The following is a 9872-nucleotide window of genomic DNA, read 5'->3' on the forward strand; positions in this document are numbered from 1 at the left end:
TGCCTGAGCACAGTCACCTCCATGGTGGATGGCCTTGGGTGTTTATTAATAAATCAAAATTACAGAAAACGTTACTCTTAAAATTGATGTCCTTGATATAACAGGAATCCCGAAAGTCTGTTTAGTGATCTTTGTTGTGTGATTTCAGGAAAAATAAAGGAAATTCAACGTTGCCCACAAACAGTATAAATATTAAGAGGTATTTTTACTGCAGGACTGTATGATTAATTCAGATCAATAATATATGTTGTCCAACAGTCAAAAAGCTACATTCATTAAATTTACAATTTAAATAAAACAGAGAAAAGAAGCAAGTCCTCACATTTGAGAAGCTGGACCAACACGTTTTGAAAATGTCTGTCGATCAATTAAAAGATCAATTGACAGCTTTCATAACTAAAGATATTTAATACTCAGACAAAATGAATGCGGCTAAACAGCGACGTTACTGTGGCTCGCGACTCTTCCCGGTGATACACATCAGTGTGGCAGCGTGATCAGCTGGGAAAAGGAGGATGTTGCCTGGCAGACATGTCTGATGCTCATTGTCGTACCAATGGTGCCGATTGGCCCATCTGTGATCTCTGGACTGCTCAGCTGATTGGTGTAAAGGAGGGGAAAGGGCTCTGGTTTGACAGAGACATGTTATGATTCTAATGGTTTTCTGACCTCAATCTTCCCTAATCATTTCGAAGCCTGGACAAAGATTATCTAGGTATAGATTATGTTTTTTACAACACACATGGCATCAGGACAAAAAAAAAGAACAACAACATAGTAACCCAAGCCAGCATTGTATTTTGTGCTTTTGATATCTCAAAGAACACGCACATTCTTCTCTATCTTCTGCTAAATGGGGGAATCTCAGATCTACACTTGGATTTGTTTACCATCCCGTTCCTTTGTTTCCCCTGGGAGATTTTTTTTTTTCTCCCCCCGGATTCCTGTGGCTGTGTTTGGGGGGTTTAAGAGATGAAAAAGGGAAAGAAAAGCCCATTGGTCTCAGCGCCACAGAAACAGCATATAGAGCCAAGCTGTCATCCCACTTGGATTAAGGGCCCTTCAGTGGTGGCTGCTGAGCTGCTAACATGGTGTCTTACCCTCGGCCGGGGTGTGGGAGGGGGTAGAGGGTGGAGCAGGGGGTAAGGCCATTGGAAGGCCTGGCCTAAATAAGACCTTGAGGTCAGCGAGCCTTCTGAACCATGGAAAAGCCACTTTGTGTTTCCATGTCAACTTTATTCATGAGCTGACAGCTAAGTGTCCACTTATTTCCTGTTGATTCAATCACTGTTGCATCATGTGCTGGGGCAACAAACATAATCTACGCCTTCGCACAGCTTATCTCTGCAGAACCCTATTTTTACAAGTTTATAACAAAAACAGACTGGAGTGTGAAGGCTTTAGGTGGAATTCTTGGCAGGGCCCATTCTTTAAACCTCCAAAATTATATGCAAAAAATGTATTTGCAAAAAAATGTATTTGCTGAGCCATTAGACAACACAAGTGAGCTCCATCACTGTGCCAACAGAGAGTGGGATGTGCGGCCGAGTTACTCTTAAGCTCTATGCAAATAGGAGGAAGATGGATGCTTGAGAAAAGGCTAGAAAGCATTCAAGTGCACACCCTTCCTGAATTCTCTGTAATGTTGGCGAGCCTTCCCCCTGCCGGTGGAGCAATGCCCACCTCCTGTTGTTTTCAGGATGGGAAAGGGAAGCAGTGGTCCTTGTTATGTGATGCCACCGGGGCACCAACTACCTCTCCAACATCTGCTGCCCATCCATAGTTGGGCAGAGCTTCAACAGGCCTGAAGCCTGTCGGTAGCAAGGACTGCCTCTCCAGTCCTCTTCAGCATGAACAGCAGTGTGTTCAAACCGAGAGCCTCTAACACCCGAGTTTTTATTGTGGCTCTCCTCAGGCATAGCCCTGCATCACCCCCCTATACTGCAAGAAGGAGGCGAGGACAGCCATCCCGCCAGTACAGACAGTGAAAACAGACCCCCTTTGTTCCCCCTGCCCCTTCTCAGCGTCGACCGAGGTACATGATCCACCCCTCCTCCCTCCTGCAACCCTAAAGCTTCAAAAACACTCCCACTCTTCCTTTCCACTCTCTCCACTTGTTCTACTGGGTGGCAAGACAGCAGATCATCTGATGCGCATTCAGAAAATAAATGGCGAGCGCACATCTCGTCTTCATTTGTACATATCGAGTCTCTAAAGTCAAGGTTGACTGGGAGTCAGATCTAGCGGTATGTGCAGCGAGTTAACCCGTCAGGCGCTCCACGGGGGCGTAGAGAGGGAACATAAAACCCACAACATTACGTTCCATTACCCCAACCACCCACTTCAAAAGGGGGCTCCATTTCTGTAACTCCCTGGCAGTTGGTTAGGACATAAAAGAGCATCTCTAAATGCTTTGTTCTCACCAAGGGGTGTAATAACCTGACACAGGCGATAATAGCGTTCCCTGGGCAACCTTGAGTGATTGGGCTTGATGAGTGTGGTGGTGTAAAGCTCTGCTGTAATGACTCCACCATCACAGTAAGCTGTTCAGGGACATCAGCACTGACCGCTACTCATCCCCCATCTGTCCATACCTGCCGCCCAAGAAATACAACCCAATGTAACAGTACAGCTCTTTAATTCATACAAAACTTGATGATTCTGCTGATTATTTACTTAATAAAGTTGACTCTCAAGTTGCTAGTTTTCTTCAAAAAAACTAAGAAATTAGGTTTACTATGATAGAAGACTAAAACAACAGAAGATATTCACACTTGAAAAGCTAGAACCAGAGAATTTTGAGAATTTTTTTCTCATCTATTCATCATTCAATTTCTTCAACTTAACTTGGGATGTAGTCGTGCATAGCTGGAACTATCTCGACAGCACAGTCCATATCACAATTTGCCAGAATCCAAGGAGACGTCGTCAAATTGCTTGCTCTGTTCAACCAACAGGCACAAACTGCAAGATGATACCTTTACAATGATACAAAAGCAGCTAATCCCCACATTTGATTAACTGGAACTAGGGAGTGTTCTATATTTATGCTTACTGACGATTATGTGTTTGACCCACTAATCAATTAAAGCTAGTGTGGGTAATCCTGAGAAACTAGAAAGAGATTTGTAAAAGTTTCCAACTGAAAACTCTCTTCCAATGAGCAGCGAGCAGCACTAGCTCCAACAGATGTTAAATCTAGCAAGAAAGTCGTGAAGTCCACAACACTGACAGCCTATCCCTTCAGGCCTCCCTTCAAAGCCACACCCCAAAACATCATCATTCAAAACATAAACATGAAATGAAAGTAAATAACAAACCAGCTAGAAACTTCTGGAAGACTCCAGGGACGAGCAATGAGTGCATGGGCAGAAGAGACACAGGCAGGCAGGTAAACAGGCAGGAAGGCCGTCCAATCATTGTATTGGGGCCAAATTAGATTATTAGACAGGCTTATTACAACAGCGACAGCCACATACACCAGATATATTTCTTTTTTTGTCAGAGTATTTGATTTATGCTGTCGGGATGTAATGAGAATGTTAACAAAAGTAACAAAAATGTTTTTGAAGATTACCAACCCCACCTTGAATCAATAACAAAATAAGTAGAAATCATGGAAAGCTATTTCGCCTGCGGAAGTTGAAACCGAAAAAAGCAAAGTATCTCCACATCTTTTTAGTACTCAGAAAACCAGTCTAGCTATGAGCGACACATAAATCATCTAATATCCATTTGCCTTACTCATCTGTCACCATCCACTCCTGGTAATATAATAGAGGTCTAGTATGTTAACATCAACAGTTGCAGCTGCGAGGAATGGATTCGCAGGAACATGTCAATCCCCATTAGAGACTGCTGCCTAACTGAGTGTGAAACTAATTGCACACACCAGCTTGCAGCCATACAGGCCCCACACAACGAGAGGGAAAGTGTGTGTGTGTGTGTGTGTGTGTGTGTGTGTGTCTGTCTGTAATGAACATATATGTCCTTCTTTGCATGTCCACATTACAACAGGGGCAAGTGTTCCAGCCCCTGTGAAGCAGTGGGGGGACAGCGTTCCCTCTGTGGTCCCCTAATGAGGCGCTCATCAGTCCCAAAATGAGACGAACATGCTTTTGACAAGGAGGTCCAGGCGATGTCAGTGTGCTGCGCTGCTGTGTGTGACTGGCCCACTGGGATAAAACACCCACACCGCGGTGACACTAATGGATAGGCATGGGCCTCCATCAGTCCCCGGGGACTCCGCCTCATCACAGCTGAGCAGCACTTCCATTCACAACGACTGCAGGATCGTCTCTGCGAGGGGGAGAGTACACGTGTCTCCAGGACACAGTGAATCATTCAGTCAATCAGCCGGAGTGACCGATGATGTATTTGACTGCGTCTGTGCCACTCTCAATTAAAAAATAATTATCCCAAGCACTTTATTTAAAAGCCAAAGGTGTCGTAATGATGACACTATACTCAACGGATGAGCTCTAAGAACACTGTAACAGTCAGAGGGAGAAACACAGGAAGTCAGATGACCATATAAGGTTATAAACAAACGGTTAGACACACTTAGTTGGAAGAAAAACCAGATGGCAAACTAAAGTTTGTACTCAAAATATTCAGTTGTGAAAATCTATCAGTCAAACAGACCAACACATTGGTTGGTACACATCTCCTGTACTTATTGTAGTTGAAAACACTAAGTGCCTTATTTATTACCAAAACACAAAGTATGCTCACTAGCAGTTTTACCATATAAATTGTCTGATCCAGGGCTGAAACTAATAACTAATAATGTCTGTTAAAATTCCCCACAGCTCAATCCTATGTCTTCAAATGTATTGATTTCTTCGGTCGTCAGTCCAAAGCCAAAATATATTCAGTTTACGGTCATCAAATTGTCACTTTTGAGAAGCTGGAAACATTTGTTTTTTTGCTTGAAATAATACTTGAATACAAAATAAATTGTCTGGCAATCAACTGATTGATGGAACAAATAATTTCAGCTCGAGTCTGATTGCCCTGTTGGATGTCCATTTTTTCACCAGATCTCAACAATTAGTTGATGTGTACAAATCATAGAAATGAAGGTTAAAACTCTAAAAGTAAGACTTTAAAATGCTGTGTCTTTCAACTGTGACTTTGAGTCATCTTCTTTTTAAATGTCTCTTAACCTACGATCGACTGGCTTTAACTTTCTGCCACTCAAGCTTAAGCCGCAGCATAGTCGGGTTCATTTCATCATTCCCATCTTTGAAACATCATGTCTACGACACAGATGAAGTGTGTCTTTGATGAAATGAATCACCGAAGGGAAACTCAGGTTCAGATCAGATCCTCTCGGCCATGATGTCATCACCACCACAGAACAAGTCTATCTGTGAGACACTTTGTCCCCGTCCTGCGGTTGGCGGAGTTCACAAAGTCACAGACAGCCGCTGACAGAAGGAGCGTTGATCGCGTCTCGCAGAATAGTCTGCGTGTTTCTGCGGCCCACAGAGTGAAATTAGTGGCATTTTCCTTCCAACACCCAAGCTTTTCCCATAGCCCCCGCAGCAGAGCTGCCCGCCACTGGTTTTAGGTCAGCGGTGAGACTGACTGCTGCTCTCACAATAACTCCGGCCACCGTGTGTCATGATAATCCCAGAGTTATGCAAATCTCCCCGCCTATATAGTGCCGTTTGTGCCGAGGGTGAAAGTAAAGATGGCCGCACAATGTAGGTCACTATCTTGTCCTGATTTCTCCACAATGGTCAAATGAGCCTTGAAATGTCCTGTCGGTTGAGCTCAAGTAGCTGCACAGTCGTGGCTCTCCGGGCTCAAGCCACATCCTGATTTATGAAGATATGACTGAAGAGTCCATCAAAAGACACACACACACATAGTCAGGGATATACATATGTAAAGTGGTATCGTATATTTTGCCGCCCGTTTGAGAATTAATGCAAACGAGACATAAGGCAGGGTTAGGGGGATATTGTTATCTTCTTAGACAGATTAACAATAGTCTGCCTGCAGTGAATAAACATTACTGGAAAGTGTGTCAGACCTTTCAGAGAGAAAGTAAGAACAAGAGCTTCGCACAATGAAGCAGGGATCATTAGCATTTTATTAATATGGCTATCCGAGTAGGCAGCGAAAGTGTGCAGCTGAGGCATGTGTGTGTGTGTGTGTGTGTGTGTGGGTGTGTGAGTGTGTGAGCGTCTGGGGATGAGCGGAGGAAGAGTGGCGGGGGGGTGGGGGGGGCGGGTGAGTTCCCCCTTGACTGAAGCTTTGACCGAGGGGAGACAGAGGGAGGAGGAGGAGGAGGGAGGAGGAGGGAGGAGGGGGAGTAAGCAGAGGATTTGGGTGGGAATGTGAATTTATTTTTTTCTTTCTTTCAGTAAAGCATTTGCTTGGCTTGTATAATAAATGGAATGGGATGTAATTGGTGGACCTCTGGGGGGCTGCCATAATCATATTGAATATGATGAGGGGAAATTAAACTAAACAAACTGGCTGGTCAGTCAAAACAAGACAGAGTTGTGATATGAATATGAAGGGAATTAAACATGTGCGCAGCAAATCAGCTTATAGGACATGAGGGATTTGGTGTTAGCTATTCCATCAACACAGGTCACACAAACACAACTGTCAAATTCAGCAGATCTATCTGAGTATCCATCTCCATCCATCCATCCATACATCTATCTTTACTTACAGCGGGTCATGTGAGCATCACGGAGCAAAGGACAGATGACATGAAGACAACGACTTCTTCACAGCATCTTGTGTCCAGCCCTGAAATGCACACCTGCACCTCCTCTCGCTGATCACCACGAGCTAACACCTAAATGTGTCTTGAACAATTTGTTGTTGTTTTTATAGATTCAGCTCAGAAAACTGCGCCCGCGTCTCTCTCTCTCTCTCTCTCTCTCTCTCTCTCTCTCTCTCTCTCTCAGCCTTGCAGCATCCAACTCAACGTGCTGCTCCCCTCTCTCTCTCTCTCTCTCTCTCTCTCTCTCTCTCTCCACAAACTCCTGCCTGTGAGCCGTTGAGCCCGGCGACACGTGTTTGTGATGAACGGTTTCATTTCGCTCACCGTCTCTGCGTCACCCGAAGCCGGTCTCCGGGTCTCTCGGCCCCGCTGCGTCGGCTCTGTTTGTTTACGCGGAGTCCCGTTCAGCGCCGAGCCTCTTATGCACTTGTCTCTCCCCTTGCCTCTGTCACTGGTCCTCTCCTCTCCCACCGGTTTAACCGACGCGCGCGCGCAGCATGCACGCACAGAGAGGCGGGGGCGCGCAGCAGCAGAGAGAGAGCAGCGTTCCCGATGCGCGCGCGCGCGCTACAGCGCCGCTGCCGATGTTGTGGCCGCCTCGACGCACTGAACCCGTCGGGACAATTGTTTTCCAAATAGACGTTAATGGTGCTGCAGGCCCGACGCCACAGCTGGACAACAGCTGGACAACAGCTGGACGAGTTTGAGGATAAAACAAGCCACAGTTGTCCCCTAATGCTCGGCAATGCCAGTTTATGTTATTAACCAGCAGGGAGCTTTTTTCATTTAGCTGCAGTATTATTACTGTTAAAGTAATTATACTTTAACAGTAACAGTAGAAACATAGTAAATATTGTAACTCCAAGAAAATAACCACAATACAAGGTATTTTTGATATAAAAACGGTTTTAACAATTCTTTTTTCAGTATTAAACATTACAGAGTCACAGGAGCTCCAAGCAGGAATAATGGTCAACACGGAAATAATTCCCCGACTTAAAGCATTAATAATCCTGTGCATGTTCATTAATCAGGTCTGCAAAATGAGAGTGAGTAAATGAAAACTAAATTCAAATAAAACCACATTACCATTAGTCCAGTATGAGTGCTTTCACCTTTTAGACAGTGGACTTCATTCCAGCTGTTCTGGGCCTTAATTGCTTGGAGCCATTTGCATGTCCTGATACCCTCCACCACCAGTTTGCCCTGAGAGCCAGATTGCACCAATAATCATACAGTAGCCTGTGGGATCAACCAAGACTCATGCTGGATGAGCACATGTGACTTTAAAAGCAACATTTCCTCTTAGTTCAACCTGCTGCCAGCCAGCCAGCCATGCTCTCTCTTCTCTCAGTGCATGTTACACACATGCACTATCCCAGGCTTAGCAATGGTAGCCATCTGCAGCCAAAGTATCAAACACTGGGAGCAAGTGACGCAGTTATTACTGTGATAAGCCTGGTTTGGCAAGAAGACAAGGTTTCTGGTTTGAGTTGCCATCCAGAGGCTGGTTGACTGAGATTAGCTGAAATTAGGTTGTTGCACGGATTTGAAGCAAGATGAAAATGGGTTTATAGATATGTAATCATTTGGAAACAAGCCAAAGTGCAGTTCGTCACGAGAAGCCTGAATAAATTACCTTTTTAAAGGTTAACAAAATCCCTGATCCCCCACACACACCCTGCCACTCCTTTAATTTCTCCTCAAATCCGTTTTTATTTGTGTGAAGACACGTCTGCTTTACTTAACAAATAGGCTTCGTATTAAAGTGTGATTGGAAACTGAAAAAGAAAAACGGGTGCAAACAAGGTCGGGACATAATTCCCCAGCGTCGATGGAACCAGTTTCCCCTCATCATCGACTGAAGGGGACCAGGGGATTCTCCTCCACATGTGCCGAGGGTGCCACACTATAGGAAGTATTGTAATCGCCCTCCCCTCTCATTTCAGACCGCCTCCAGATATGTCTGCATACCTCTTGAATCTCATTAAAAAAACACCCTCTTAATTTCCCTCATGCATATTATCTGTGAAATACTTGGAGGAATTTGAACAAGTTCAAGGATACAGCACCCTGGAGACAAAGCACTTGCAAGGTTGCAGCGTGAATCTAGTCAGTGTCTCTGTGTTGAAGTGCAAAAAGAGAAAAGGTCTTCTCTGCCACGTTGGTAACTCCAATTCCGCCAGTTTTTCTTTACTGATTATGTCATTTGATTCCATTTTGAGAAGAATAACTCCACAACAGATGCAGCACCAGCAAGCCAACCAACAAATGACCTCCCATCCGAGGTGATGAGTAGGGCGAGTGACACAGATTCAACTCAGACCAGCAACCAGAACTTATATTAAAACGCAGCAGTCGAAAACAACACCACCGCCTTCATAATATTTACACATTTTAATAGCGGCTGTGAAGAAAAAGAGAACTGTTAACAATAAGTATTTATAATATTGTGCATCTGCTATGTTAAAGTGTGTGACTTTGTCAAATACATTAAATCTTTATCTTTATTATCCATTCAAACTGTCACGATGTGTTTTTCTATGACTGGTTTTTCTCTCACTTCTTTTGTTTTTTTCAAAAGAGGCAATCAAATTCCTCAATTAAACTCTTCACATCTTATCTCAATATCTCAGGCTTGCTTCTAAACTAATTAAGTGCTAATGAGCTGGGTTTACTTGCGGCAGTGTGAGGTGTAATTGAGCAGCAGCCACCCCGAGGATAAAGCGTTACACAACAAAGATGGGAGAACACATCACCTGTCAAAACCTCCCTGAGAGATGTTCCCGACATGGACGGGAGAGGCGTATTAATACTCAGAGCCTGGAGGTTTGGCCAAAGGTGCAATAGAAATCAAATTACGGATGTGATTACTGCAGGGGAACAAGTTCATGAGTTGGATCTGTTTACATCGAGGGAGGATGCATTTCCTCTCTTAGCCTGCTGCATTATTACATTATGATTTTTCTATATTGAGTGGGAGCAGCCTTTACTGGCTGCCTAACCTTGTTAACACACAGGGGGCAAAAGGATGACAGCAATGCACTAAATACAGCGCAGTGAGCAGCTGTGGAGCACCTGTGTTTCGGTATAATGTGTTTTTTATAAATATTATTCATGG

This window comes from Cyclopterus lumpus, chromosome 6 (genome assembly GCF_009769545.1).
Source record: "Cyclopterus lumpus isolate fCycLum1 chromosome 6, fCycLum1.pri, whole genome shotgun sequence".
Lineage (NCBI taxonomy): Eukaryota > Metazoa > Chordata > Actinopteri > Perciformes > Cyclopteridae > Cyclopterus > Cyclopterus lumpus.